A 14,984-nucleotide genomic window follows, 5' to 3' on the forward strand; every position below is an offset into this window, starting at 1 on the left:
CAGAAGTCAATGTATTGCTTCTAAATGTAGGGAAAAGATGCAATCCTTTAAGTTTTTGTTTTAAGAACAGCCTTAAAAAGTGCAGAACAAGCATGCTGCCTCAACACTGGAAAAGAACATTGACATCCAAGTCCACAAGCAGCATGTACTACTACTAATTCTCCATATTACATCAGAGAAAACAAGAAAAACATAATTGAGTATATAAGCTTCATTGTAAAGGCAATGTATATATGTGTCCTTGCCAAGAAGTTTTGAATGTAATTAAAAACGTTGCAAAGCCAACTAAAGCATTCAGGTCTGTTTTGGACAAAAGACAATTACTAAAAATATCTAATAGATACGGCTGGTTAAGTTTTTAAGAGAGAGCTTACTTAAATGGCTAGATGGTTTTGGGAGATTTTCTTCTTAATGAAATTTAGGTTTGAAACAGAATTTAAATGATATTCTGCAAAAGAAAGTTCAGATAATTGTTACAATGAAATATTTTATACTTGTGTAGAGGATATATGTTTCTAGACATCAAAGTCATCTCAAAACCTCAAAAACAAGTCTGTTATGCTTCTCACGTATCACCTTCATTGCTCTTTATTTTAGAAATTAAAGTCAGTGGGGGAAAAACACAGTTGTAGATCAGGTTTTAATTCCTACTTAAGAAACTATTTCAAGATTCTTTCTGCTGGTTCCTCATATCTTCATGACATGACCAATCTACAATATTATGAAGTGACCATGTTCAACATCACATGGGCCTGATAGGATAAAGAAAGCTGACAAACAAAATTTCCAGCAATAAATGAGAGAATCTGACCTGACTAAATCTAAAGTGCATTAAAAGAATATAGCCTATGTTGAATACAGATGCAGTATGGAAACACTTTTATGCTGGGACCCTATATAGAATTAATTGATAACAATTTTAATGCTCACAGTAGGAATCAATATTATTCCCCACCTCTACAAAGACACTCAGGGAAAACTTGATTTCCTAGGCACAGACTCTCTACTGAGAGTCATAAGGATTCATATCTGCTTCTTTTAACCATCCTCCAAAAATATACTCAAGATCAAAGGATGGGAAAAAACATTCCCCCTTTCTCCCCTCATGAAAAAATGTTCATTTTAATTATGTTTTGGAAGGGAATTTGTTGCCAGGAAGTAAATAATAACATAAAACCAGCCAACACAAATCTTTAAGTACTGATATTAAACAGTCTTTTTGGACTGTTTTGTAAGTTTTGTGTCTTAAATTAATGGTTATTGAAGTCAGTTCAGTGGTATCACAGAGCTATTTGAAATGGTATACAGAAAAGTCAATGGAATCATCTTTCCTAGAAGCCTTTTAAAGTAGACCAGCCAGGTCTTCCCTGGTGGTGCAGTGGTTAAGAATCCACCTGCCAATGCAGGGGACACGGGTTCGAGCCCTGGTTCGGGAAGATCCCACATGCCGCAGAGCAACTAAGCCCGTGTGCCACAACTACTGAGCCTGCACTCTAGAGCCTGTGAGCCACAACTACTGAGTCCACATGCCTAGAGGACGTGCCCTGCAACAAGAGAAGCCACCACAATGAGAAGCCCGTGCACCGCAATGAACAGCAGCCCCTGCGCGTCGCAACGAAGAGTAGCCCCTGCTCACCACAACTAGAGAAAAGCCCGTGTGCAGCAACAAAGACCCAACGCAGCCAAAAATAAAATAAATTAAAAAAAAAAACACCATTCACTAAAAAAAGTAAAATAAAATAAAGTTGAGCAGCCAAAGCAATCTTGAGAAAAAAGAACAAAGCTGGAGGCATCATGATCCTTGACTTCAGACTATATTACAAAGCAGCAGCAATCAAAAGAGTATGGACTGGCCCAAAATCAGACACATAGATCAGTGGAACAGAATAGAGAGCCCAGAAATAACCCCACACATATATGGGCAATTAATCTGTGACAAAGGAGGCAAGAATATACAATGTAGAAAAGACAGTCCCTTCAATAAGTGGTGCTGGGATAACTGGACAGCTACATGTAAAAGAATGAAATTAGAACATTTTCACACACCACATAAAAAATAAACTCAAAGTGGATCAAAGTCATAAATGATATTTGGATCTGTCTCCTAAGGCAAAGGAAACAAAAGCAAAAATAAACAAATGGGACCTAATTAAACTTAAAAGCTTTTGCACAGCAAAGGAAACCATCAACAAAATGAGAAGACAACACACTGAATGGGAGAAAATATTTACAAATGATATGACCAATAAGCAGTCAATATCTAAAATATATAAACAGCTCATACAGCTCAATATAAAGAAAAAAACCAATCCAATCAAAAATGGGCAGAAGGCTTGAACAGACATTTTTCTGAAGAAGACAAGATTGCTAACAGGCATGTGAAAAGATACTCAACATCACTAATCAGAGAAATGCAAATTAAAACCACAATAAGGTATCACCTCACACCTGTTAGGATGGCTATCACCAAAAAGTCTACAAATAACAAATGTTGGTGAGGATGTGGAGAAAAAGGAACCCTAGTATACTGTTGGTGGGAATGTAAGTTCATGCAGCCACTATGGAAAACAGTATGGAGGTTCCTCAAAAAACCACCATATGATCCAGCAATTCCACTCCTGGGTATACATCTAAAGAAAATGAAAACACTAATTCAAAAAGATACATGCACCCCAATGTTCATAGCAGCATTATTTATAATAGCCAAAATATGGAAGCAACCTAAGTGTCCATCAACAGGTGATTTGATAAAGATGTGGTATATATATAAACACACACACACACACACACAACACACACACACACACACACACACACACACAGGAATATTACTCAGCCATAAAAAATAATGAAATTCTGTCATTTGCAACAACATGGATGGACCTACAGGGTATTAAGCTATTAGGTCAGGCAGAGGAAGACAAATTCTGTATGTTATCACTTATATGTGGAATCCAAAAAATAAAAAAGGAATGAATATAACAAAACAGAAACAGACTCACAGATATAGAGAACAAATTAGTGGTTACCAGTAGGGAGAGGGAAGGGAAAGGGGCAAGACAGGGGTAGGGGATTAAGAAGTATAAATTACTATGTATAAAATAAATAAGCTACAAGGATATACTGCACAGCACAGAGAATATAGCCAATATATTATAACAACTTTAAATGGAGTATAATCTATAAAAATATTGAATCACTATGTTGTACATCTGAAACTAATATTTTAAATCAATTGTATTTCAATTAAAAACTAAAATAACAAAAGAATAAGACAGAAGGAAAACAAAGAAAGAAAATAGACCAGGCACTTGCCTGCCAAACAGTAACTATGGCCTGCTCTTCTAAGATCTTGAGCCTAAGCCTGTGTCCTCAGACTACCACAGGTCAGAGTCACCTGGAGAGCTTGTGAAAACACAGATTCCACCCGCTACACACACGCTCTCACCCCAATTTGATTCAACCAGCCTGCAGTGGGGCCTGTGAATTTGCAGTTCTAATAAACTGGAGTGACGCTGATGCTGCTGGGGGCCAGACTTTGAAAACCACTGACCCAGGCAATTCGAATTTGCTCTGAACAGACTTGTTTTTTGGTACTTTCTTAAAAATTTATTTTTTATTGAAGTATAGTTGATTTGCAATATTGTGTTAGTTTCAGGTGTACGGCAAAGTGATTCAATCATATATACATACACACATCCATTTTTAAAATTCTTTTCTATTATAGGTTATTACAAGATATTGCATATCGTTCCCTGTGCTATACAGTAAATTCTTGTTTGTCTATTTTATATTAGTCGTGTGTATCTGTTAATCCCATACTCCTAATTTATTCCTCCCCCCAACTCCTTCCCCTTTGGTAACTATAAGTTTGTTTTCTATGTCTATGAGTCTGTTTTGAAGGGACTTATTTTTAATTTCAAAGTGTATTTTCTCCATGAAAAAGTATATTTTTTCCATTATTATTAAATATCATTTTTATGCAACTATTCATTTATATCCCAATGATGCCTATATTATTGTTTTAAAATAATAGTGAAACTACTTTTTTATACACAAAAAATAGGGCAATTATTTTCTGGATTAGTCACCACAGAAATTTGTAAAAAGCAAAAGAAAATAAAAAGCTTAAAAGACTAAGGGATAAAAAAAGAAAAAAGAAATTGGGAAGTGAAGTTATTTGTAGCTAAAATGGAAAGAATTTAGGCACTGAAGATGGTATATACTCATAAAACTAAATAGACTACATCAAATATTTTCCAAAGGCCTCTTGCAGATCATTAACCTGAGCTATGAAATATAAAACAAATAAACAAAAAGGCTAAAAGTTTTAAGTATGTGGCATTACTGGATAGATGATGAAGACAGGCATTATTTTAGTTGAACTATTAAATAATATTTCTGTATAATGAATGAGAGGTTTAATTAATTTCTAAAAACTATTTAAAGATTCAATTCGGGAAGCATTTGGGTTGCTTAAAATATGATATAAATATTCCATAGAAAAGTATTATTTCACTGTGGATAAAAATTACTTCAGCACATTACCTAAAGTAACAAAAGCATAGATTATATATGTCAATTACTTAAATTGCCTCAACACATATACACTTAACCCTTGAACAACATGGGTTTGAACTGTGTAGGTCAACTTATACACTGACCTTTTTTTCAATAAATACAGTACTACACCATCCACGGTTGGTTGAATCACGGAACCGAGGATATGAGGGCCAACTATGGGACCTGAGCATCTGTGGATTTTGGTATCCATGGTGGGTTCTGGAACCAACTCCCCACAGATAAGGAGGGACGACTGGATTTAAATTGTCACCAAGGCTTCCAAGTATTACTAAGTATAGTATATAAACAGCAACAAGAGACAGATGAAAGCTACAAATGATATTAAAAAGAAGTGGATAGTGTTCACTGGAATTATAAATTGGATTCATGATAAGTGGTCAGTTCCAATAATTACTAGATGCTCTCCACCCTCCAAAACATATCCATTTTGAATTAGAAGTGATATTTTAATCAGCTGTTTTCAAAACAACAACAAATGCATCTGCAGTCAGTAGAAAGAACACAAGCTCTAAAATGTTCAAATGATACTGACGCTCAGTCAGATTCACAGTCAGCCACCTACCACAAGCTCTTTGCCTTTCTGAGCCTCAGTTTCCACATCTGTAAAGTGGAAAAAATGTCACATACCTCACAAAGTTTTGTAAGGAGGTTTATAAAATCAAAGTATCAGCACTGTGCCTAGCACACTGGAAGTGCTCAACAACTTCATTATTTCAACTAATGTTTGTTGAGCTCCTACTATATGCCACGCATTGTAACAGATAACAGAGATAAATCAAGGAACAAAATAGACAAAAACCTCTGCCTTCTAAAGGAGCTTACCTTCTAGTGTTCATTTCCTTTACCTTGTCTTAGGCACAGTGCTGTTTCTTTGAGAATGAATAAACATGCCCAGAACAGGTCAAAATACTCAATTCACAAATAAAGATAACACTAGGTTAATCGTGTAGCACATACATTTAGGGAAATAGAACATCCTATGAGAATGCATGACATGAGGTTGGAAGACAGAAAGGGAGAAGAGAGTAGGCTTCCCAAAAGAGAGAATTTTAAGTGAGTCTTGGGAAATGTTGAGAATCTGACAGAAGAGATTTGTAGATTTTAGAAAAGGAAATATTATGAATAAAGGCAAGGAGGCTAGAAACCCCTATAACCCAGTGTTAAGTAACACTGAGTAGTTCAACAAGGCTGGAGATTCAAATAGGAATTAAGAAAGGATGGGAAATTAAGAAGGAAATCTAGTCATAATAAGTCTCTACCTACTAAGATGAAGAATTTATATTTAGATTAAAGGAAATGGGAAGTCAAAGATATTTGAGAAGGTGTGACATGATGTGGACATTTAAAGGATTTCTTTGCAAGAGGCGTAAAAGACAGATTGGAATGGGGGAGAAAAGGCAGGGAGACTAGACTGGAAAAACTGAGTAATGTGCTTCAGAGCACAGTTTACCAGTAAGCTAACAAGGAGTGGAATTAGAGATTTCCAAAGGTATCTCTGAGTGCACCTCGATGACACAGCAACACCAAAAGCTGGAGAGGACAACACTGCAACAACCTGGCATGAGCCACACTCTCATTTTCCCCACTTGGCTCTATCCTTCCTGTACTGCTTCCACTCCTGTCCTCTGCTTGTTACCAATACTGCATTCTTAATACAACATACCTTATCCACACATTCTTATCATCACCCCACCCATCCTGACCATGACCCAAATCAAGCAGACAAAAAATGTGACAAACTGGGCAGTAAGGACCACCAGACCCCATCTTTTGCACTAGCCTGGCTCAAAATGAAATGTGATAATTTGGGAGAGGAAAGTCAGTTTAGGACTCACAGTAAGAATTACTTTTCAAAATTCCCTTGCCTTGTCGAAAGCATTTCCTTTTCCTCTCAGTCCTTGGTTTAGGAATCTTAAAAGTATAACAATGCTTCAGATTAAGGTATCAGGAATCTGATGGATGGTAGAGGAGGAAGAACCTGAGCTCACCTCCTCCCACAGACACACCAAAAGAACAACTCTCTCTGGGAATGACCTGAAGACTAGCAGAACAGCTCTTCTATAATTAAGGCTACTAAACAAAAAAATGAACAAACCACATACACATTGAGACAGAGATGAGGGCAGAGATGTGGTCTATTCAGGACCCACACCTCTGGTGGGCAACCCACAAGCAAAAGGGGCTATTACAAACTCAGAGGTCCTCCCTAAGGAGTGAGGGGTTCAAGCCCCACATTGGGGCTTTGAATATGTTTTAATATGTATTTTATTTATTTCTTTGTTGGCTGCACCATGTGGTATGCAAGATCTTAGCTCTCCAGCCAGGGAGTGAACCCCTGCCCCCTGCAGTGGGAGTTTTTTTGAGTCTTAACCACTGGACTGCCAGGGATGGCCCATTAGCAATATTTTTTTGGATATGTCTCCTCAGGCAAGGGCAGCAAAAGCTAAAATAAATAAATGGGACCACATCAAATGAAAAAGCTATTGCACAGTAAAAGAAACCATCAACAAAAGGAAAAGACAACCTACTAAGTGGGAAAAGATATTTCCCAGAATATCTCAGAAGAACTCATACAACTCAATATCAAAAAAAAACCAACCTAACTAAAAATCGGCAGAGAATCTGAACAGGCATTTTTCAAAGAAGACATACAGATGACCAAGCATTTGAAAAGATGCTCAACATCACTATTATCAGAGAAATGCAAATCAAAACCACAATGAGATACTACCTCACACCTGTCAGAGAGGCTATCATCAAAAAGATAAGAAATAACAAGTACTAGTGAATATGTATAGAAAAGGGAACACTTGTGCACTGTTGATTGAAATGTAAATTAGCATTGCTACTATGGAAAACAGTATGGAGTATTCTCAAAAATTAAAACTAGAACTACCACACGATTTAGCAATTCCACTTCTGCGTATTCATCCCCCCCAAATTAAAACACTAATTCACAAAGATACATGCACCTCAATGGTCACTGAAGCATTATTTACAATAGCCAAGATATGAAAGCAACCTAAGTGTTCCTCAATAGATGAATAAAAAAATGTGGTATATATGTACAATGGAAGATTACTCAGCCATAAAAAAAATAATGAAATCTTGTCATTTGTGACAACAGGGATGGGCCTAGAGGGTATTATGCTTAATAAAATAAGTCAGATAGAAAAAGACAAACACTGTATATTTTCACTTATATGTGAAATCTAATCAACAAACAAATATAACAAAGGAGAAACAGACTCACAGATATAGAGAACAAACTAGTGGTTGCCGGAGGGGAGGGGAGGGGAGGGGAGGGGAGGGGGGAATGGATGAAACAGGTGAAGAGGATTAAGAGGTGCAAACTACCAGTTATAAAATAAATGTCACAGGGATATAATGTACAGCACAGGGAATACAGTCAATGATATTGTAATAATTTCGTATGGTGCATAATGTATAAAAATACTGAATCACTATTTTGTACACCTGAAACTAATATGGTATTGTAAGTCAACTATACTTCAATAAATTTTTTCTTAAAATGATTCAGGCATTTTTCTAACCTGGCGGTTAGACATGTTAATTTGTTGGCTGAAGGACATCGCAGATTAGTAGAGAGAATCTTTGTCATGAAAACATCTGAGAATACCTGTCTATGAAAGACTTTAGCGAAGAAGAAAGGATAATTAAGATTTTTACTAGAAACGTCTATATATTATTATAGTCTGTAAGGGGAATGAGAATGCTTAAACATAGTGCTAAGTAATTATGAGTACTATAAACTAAAGAAAGACTTCACAATGTTTTTGGATAATTTAAAACTAATTTTCACCTTATAACCAAGATACTAAGATTTTTTTATTATTTATCCTACATAAAGAGCTGAAATTTTGTAAGTTCGTTTTGTAACAGAAATGCAGCTGTACTCATCTTCTTCATTCAGAATGGCCTTAAATGGAATAAGCAGATTTTAGCAAAACAAATTAAGGAGTATTTAATTAAGGCTTATCAGCACGAGACCCTTGCAGATGTGATCAACAGGAAATGAAAAGGAATAAAGCTCAAATCAGTCAAACACTGGTGGTTATTTCAGAAAAGAGCTGGGGGCGGAAGAGTGAATGTGACTAGAATAAGTTTCATCTTTTGATTTCCCTTATAATCCAAATATTCTCACCAGCAAATATAATTCAGAAACAATGAAACCTGACATGGAATTACACACAATGAGACTGTGCAGGCTTTGAGTAAAAGAGGGGAAAGATAACATTGTCTGTGTGCTCTTCATTCTATGACAAATTGCTTCATTAGGATAGCAACTTTTTTCCCTGATAACTAAAATATATTCACTGTAGAAATTGTAGAAACTAAAGATTAATACCATGAAAAAAACAGAAATCATCTATAATCCCACTACCCAATAAATACTATTAACATTTGGTTTATTCTCCACAAATAGTTTCTATGCGTAGACTGGATTTTTTTCAAAAGTAGGATATTATTTTGTAACTTACTTTCATTTTTTTCATGAACAGTTTTCCATATCATTAGTCTTCCCAACAGCCTCACACATTTTGATTTGCTTTCCAGTTTGTTCATTGTGATGTGTGAAAATAGAGTAACTTATTGCTATACTGAGTATTCTCTGATTAGGAGGTTAGTATACCTCTCCCCTAAACCTTAGAAAAGTTTTTTTTTTGTGAATTGCCCACTTATGTCTATTTTTCTTTGGAGATCATTTTTATAGAGGTGTTCATCTAGCTCTCATTGCTTCTTATAATATCTTTTATAGGGCATACTGGCATTTATAGTATAGAGCTTACAGTTTGTCTTTTAATTTTGGTTATGGTATTTCTTGGCAATATTTTTCAAAATGGCATTTTTGTGATTATAAAAATAGTTGCTGTAGAATATTTGAGAATATCAAGAAAAATAAAAAGCTATAACTCTACCACCTTAAAATCTATTTTTTTTCTATGTGCTTCAGTGGATTTATCCATTGATATAAACAGAAACTTGTATGCAAATGGAAAGCGACACGGTCTTGTTCAGTGTTTGTTAATTTAGAACAATGCCTGATATATAGTAAGAGCTTACTGAGTAAATAATATATCTTATTTATTTCAAAGTTGCATTTTACACATTCAAGATAACAGTGTTAAATCTTGCTCTTTTCACTTAATACATTACAAGGACCTTTCTAAATCATGAAATTTTTTCAAAAATATTTAGGAAACTGAATTTTATCAAAGCATATATAATACCTTAATTTGTCTAAATATTTTTCTATTGGGGGCTTTATTTTGTTTCTAAGTTTTCCATATTACAGATAACACTAATGAACATATTTATAAATCTTCATATGGAATTCAGATGATTTCTGTAGGATATATTTCTAGACCTAGGATTACTGAGTCAAACTCTACAAACATTTGCAGGTTTTAATACATATTCCCATAGTACTACCTTTAATAGTTGCATGAATGTACCCTTCATTGAGCAGTATAAAAGAAGATTCCATTAAGGCCACACTCATTTATGAAACTAGTCCCACTATAACTTCATACTCTAACAGTGATACTAGTTTTGTGAAAAGTATTGTTTCTATGACTAAAATGGCTTTTGAAATGAAATAAATCCATCCACAGTAGTAATGTCCATCTAAATAAAGAGGTTATTTGAGCCAAGCTCAAACAGATGAGTTTATTTGGGAATAGCAGAGGAATTGAAATTCGCAACACGTGAACTACAGCAAGTGACAGGTGAGTCCATTGAGGGTTCGGAATAGGCTGTGTTGATGGGCAGGGCATGTAAAGAGGGGAGAGTTCAATGAGAGTCTGTTAAAGTCAAAACAAATTGAGACCTGCTTTTAAAATTCCCTGAGCAGACAAAACCAGTCTAGTCATACAAGCAAAACTCAATTTAGCTCATATTTTGAGACCAACCCGACCTGGATCATTTCTTCCTTTCTTGCTCTGGAAACCATAAGAAAAAACTTTCCAAGACTGATATAAGGCAACCTCTGATTAACGTCCTAACATTTAAGAAAATTCCAATTTATCAATTTCTGTAAATCAGGCATTTATGGGAAATCGGTCTCTCAGTCTTTAAGTTTTGTTTTCCTAAAGGCACATGCAGGAGACTTTCCATTCTATCCACTTTCGTTTGAAATTCTTTCACAATAGGAAGGGGAAAATGTTTTAAGAGAGTACACTCATAAGAAACCTCTTCCAGCTGATAAGGAAAGCTGCTCAGCTGCTAATGCTTTGGGTTTTGAGAATCCCCAAATGATCTTGTTTGTAGCATTTTCTTTGCTTTTCCCTCATTAAAAAGACTACTTTCAACTAGATCAGACAATAAGACCTGTAATGAAGGATTGAATATGTGGACATTTTTACCTCTTAATTTTTAAAGTTAATTCTAGGTACATTCGTCTAACAGGTGAGTCATCTCTGTTCTATTACAAATTATAATCAAATTCTGAGCATTTCCTCCATTTTACTGATATCAAAATAAATGATATCCTACTCAAATTCTATTTAGTCACTAAGCAATTGTATTGAATAAGTATTCAGTTCTTGCTATGCAAAGGTCAAACAGTCCTGACATCCTGTTTTAGACTGCTTAGATTCTCCATCTTTTTCATACAATTTAACAAATGTTAAATTGACAGTTACACTGTTACTTTTTAAAACTCTCTAAAACTTTTTGAATGTTGGAGAGTTGTTTTTCAACATATATGGTATGATCTCCTTTCGATAAAAACAAACTATCTCAATGTAGGTATGCATTTGTAAAGGGATAGAAGAGTCCAGAAAGAGCAGACATTACCTTTTGGGGTAGATTGGAGTGAGGGCTTGCACCTGGGCACTGAATGAGTTTACTGTTACAATGACCATGTATCACATATTGGCTCTAAACAAGTCACCAAATATCTTTTTATGATGGTACTCCTCACAGAAATGTGACCTAGCCTAATTTTAAAGTAATTATCTCCTCTGGAGTTACTTTTCTGATACGGTAACATTTGCGATAAGGAGCCCCCTATCCTTGTGAGTCATCGTTCAAGGTTGATTAGAGTCAGAGGCTTGCTCAGACTATGGAATTGTTTTTCTCCTTGGAAAGAACTAACGTGAAAAGAAGCAACAATCTTTGGTCTTATTTAGATAACATTCTAAATACCCGAGTTAACATACCCTTATGATTAAGAGTAGTTTAAATACATCATTTCTGAAGGCACAGGAAGTCCGACCCTCCAGAATGGAGGTTTCACTAACCAGCCAGATGTCTCTCTGCTGTATATAGTAAAGTATAATTACTTATTTTATAATGTAAGATAAAGGGTGCCCTAAACAACAATTAAGTTCTGCAAAGTTAGTGCTTGCGGGGAAGAACGCGGGCTTTTCGGTAGCGCTCCTGTAAAAACTATTTCTGACCAAGCTCCAACACACCTTTTTCTTCCTAAGGAATCAACCCGTGGTTTATTTACTGGGTTAAAATTTCAACCCCCATTCTTTTCATTACCTTTGAAACAGAGCCAAAATTGCTTTAAACTGTTCGATTTCACAATGAGATGACAAAGGGTGTGTGTGCATAATTTATCTTTTCACAAAACCCAGCACTCAGAATAGATAAAATAATCCCTCTCCTGAAATCAAGAAAGTGAAAATGGTGTAAGATTCTCTCTCTTTTTTTAAGTTCAACAAAAGCCCTAAACTCCAGTTTTGAGGCACTTCATCCAACCTGAAAATTATTGGGGGAGGGAGAGGAGAGAGAGACAGAGAGTAAAGAAACAGAGAGGAAAAGAGCGTGGGTAGTGAAACGGAAGGCAAGGAAACTGTCCAAGAGGCTCGCTGGTTCACCCTTACCAATTCCTCTCTGGGCACACATCACAGCATGATGATCACAAGTCCCAGGATGCAAGAGAAGAACCAAGCACAAATCCGGAGAGTGGAGGCGGGTTATGCTTCTCTGCCAGCCATTTGACTCTGAAGTTAAAAAAAAAAAAAAAAAAAATCACTTCTCAGACAACTCCCAAGCTCAGCTGCCGGAGCCGGAGCCCCGCCTGGGCAGAGCTGGCAACCCCTCCTGACTCCGTTCCTTCCCGCGTTCCTTCTCCTCCTGCTCGCCTTATCCGCCGGGATGCAGAGCGGCCGGAGCTCCCGAGAAAGGCCACTCGCTCGCCGCCCCACCTCTCGTGACGTCAGGGGTAGGGGGCGGGGCTGGCCGCCCGGGGGCTTCCCAGCTCCAGCTGATGGACAGAGCTTCCTGTCTGCCTGCGGCAATTGTCTCAGTAGATTGGGACCTGAGTGCTCTTGGGGTTTGGTTCATGCTTGTGTCGCTGAAATTCTGTTTAACAGTTCACCCAGTTACCTAGACTTGAAACGCTTGGCAGTTATTTTTTGGAGGGTAAAGGGGTCAAATCTAAACTTAATACTGTTGTTGTATAACTAGAAAAGAAGTTGAGAAAAAGACCACAATTCTGATTTGGTCTTTTTTCTCACTCCTTGACCTTCTATTCCCTCCCTCACCCAGTGTAATGTGGCTTTGTCCTGCCATGTTCTGCTAGGTTAAAACTCACAGCTTTTTAAAAAATATTACTCCTAAGTAAGTTGCAACAACCCATCTGGTCTCTCAAAACTTCTGACCAAGTGCTGTGAGAAAGGGAAGGGCATGCAGAGAAGGCAGAACCAACAGTGGCAATAATTCAGACCAAACAGGAATAATCACTGGCTGCCAATTGTTCTCTCCCACAAAGATAAAGAAGGCGCAAATCTCTCCACAACTCTACTTTGTATCTCTATCTTCCATTTTCTCAAATGTTTCTTAAATATGTGGCCGAAGTGAAGAAAACTAAATGATCATACGGATGTTTCACGAATAACAAAGAGCCCATCAGGACGGACCGATGGAGCTGGGAGACTTGCAAACTCTCCCAGGCCAGGCTGGAGAGGCCAAACAAGTTCCTGCACCCACTGAGTAGATGCCGCTCCCAAACAAGGAGAAACAAGTCCTGGGTGTGACTTCCTGCGAAGGCCAATTCAGGAAAGCTCCTTCTTCAGGCAAGGGCAAATCTCTATAGAGTTTAGTCAGTTCTGGGAATAAACCTAGCCTAACAGAGCAGACTGTCATTTACGTGTTCTCTGAAACTCCTGGCCCTGGTAGCCCTTTTTGCAGTCATGTGACTCTCCCTAACATGATATAAAAGATGAAGCAATTTTCACACCTGATAGCCAACCTTCTTGAGACAAAATTTAAGATGGGCCTTCCATGGTTTCCCAAATCAGCACTGATGCTGAAATAATCTCAGTGGAAGGCTTTCTTGGGAGGATGCATACCGGGACAATTCAGGCAGGGAGCCGGTATTTGCAGCCTATTTGGATTGCTTAAGTCAGGGGTTCTAACAAGCCACACATCAGAGTCAACTGAAGAGCTTGATGCCAAGGCCCCACCCAAGCCAATTAAACCTGAATCTCTGGGGATGGAGTTCTGGCAATCTCTCTCTTTTTTTTGGTGGGGGGTTGGGGGGTGGGTTGTTTGTTTAAAAGCTCTCCAAGTGATTCTAATCTGCAGCAAGGGTTTGAGAATTACTGGCTAAGATTTAAGTTGTCTTAGAGGAAAATCTACATTATATTTAAGTTAAAAAAATGCAGTAGCAGAATAATGTAAGACACTTTGTAATACAACTTATGCCTTATATATTTATATATTTGTACATTTAATATAAATGTAAAAATATGATGGTAAGATACACATCAAAATTGTTTACTCAGAGGGAAAGGATGGAAGCGTGAGGGGACATTACTAGCTTTCCATTTGTTTCTGTGTCATTTGACTGAACAAAAGAAGCATGTGTCCCATTTATGATTTAAATATATCTAATCAAGTTTTAAAAATTAATACTTATAAGTGAAATAGGTGAGGGAATTTAAGAGGTACAAACTTCCAGTTACAAAATAAATGAGTCACAGGGATGAAGTGTACAGCGTGGGGAATATAGTCAATAATAATGTAATATCTTTGTATGGTGATGAAGATGGTCAAAAGGTACAACCTTCTGCAATAATAAGATGACTAAGTTCTAGGGATGTAATGAACAACATGACTAATATAAGTAACACTGCTGTATGTTATATACATGAAAGTTGTTAAGAGCTATCCTACCAGCTCTCATCACAAGGAAAAAAAAATTTTTTCTTTTATTTTTCATCTATATGAGATGATGGATGCTCACTAAACTTATTGTGGTGATCATTTCATGATGTGTGTAAGTTAAATCATTATGCCGTACACGTTAAGTTTATACAGTGCTGTATGTCACTTGTATCAATAAAATCGGAAGAAAAAATTAATACTTATGAATATCTTTGCAAATAACCACTATTAAAGTGAGCTTCAGTTTGTCTTTGCAA

At 36.7% G+C, this 14,984-nt stretch overlaps 1 protein-coding gene across 7 annotated transcripts in view; it reads right to left on the bottom strand.

Annotated features, from left to right (window-relative positions):
- The window catches only part of ATP10D (ATPase phospholipid transporting 10D (putative)), a 181,807-nt gene extending 167,763 nt beyond the window's left edge, over nt 1-14,044 (bottom strand). For 4 of the 7 annotated variants that reach the window (XR_014244096.1, XR_014244097.1, XM_082390454.1 and 1 more), the window contains exon 1: nt 12,441-14,042. The gene's annotated coding sequence lies outside the window, so the exon portion shown is untranslated. Of the gene's footprint in view, nt 1-12,440 lie in introns of all 7 variants that reach the window. The other 3 variants (XM_082390451.1, XM_082390456.1, XM_082390452.1) reach the window with 3 other exon arrangements.
- Between the last annotated feature and the right edge of the window lie 940 nt (nt 14,045-14,984).

This window comes from Balaenoptera borealis (assembly GCF_965194805.1).
Source record: "Balaenoptera borealis genome assembly, chromosome: 4".
NCBI classification, from domain to species: Eukaryota; Metazoa; Chordata; class Mammalia; order Artiodactyla; family Balaenopteridae; genus Balaenoptera; species Balaenoptera borealis.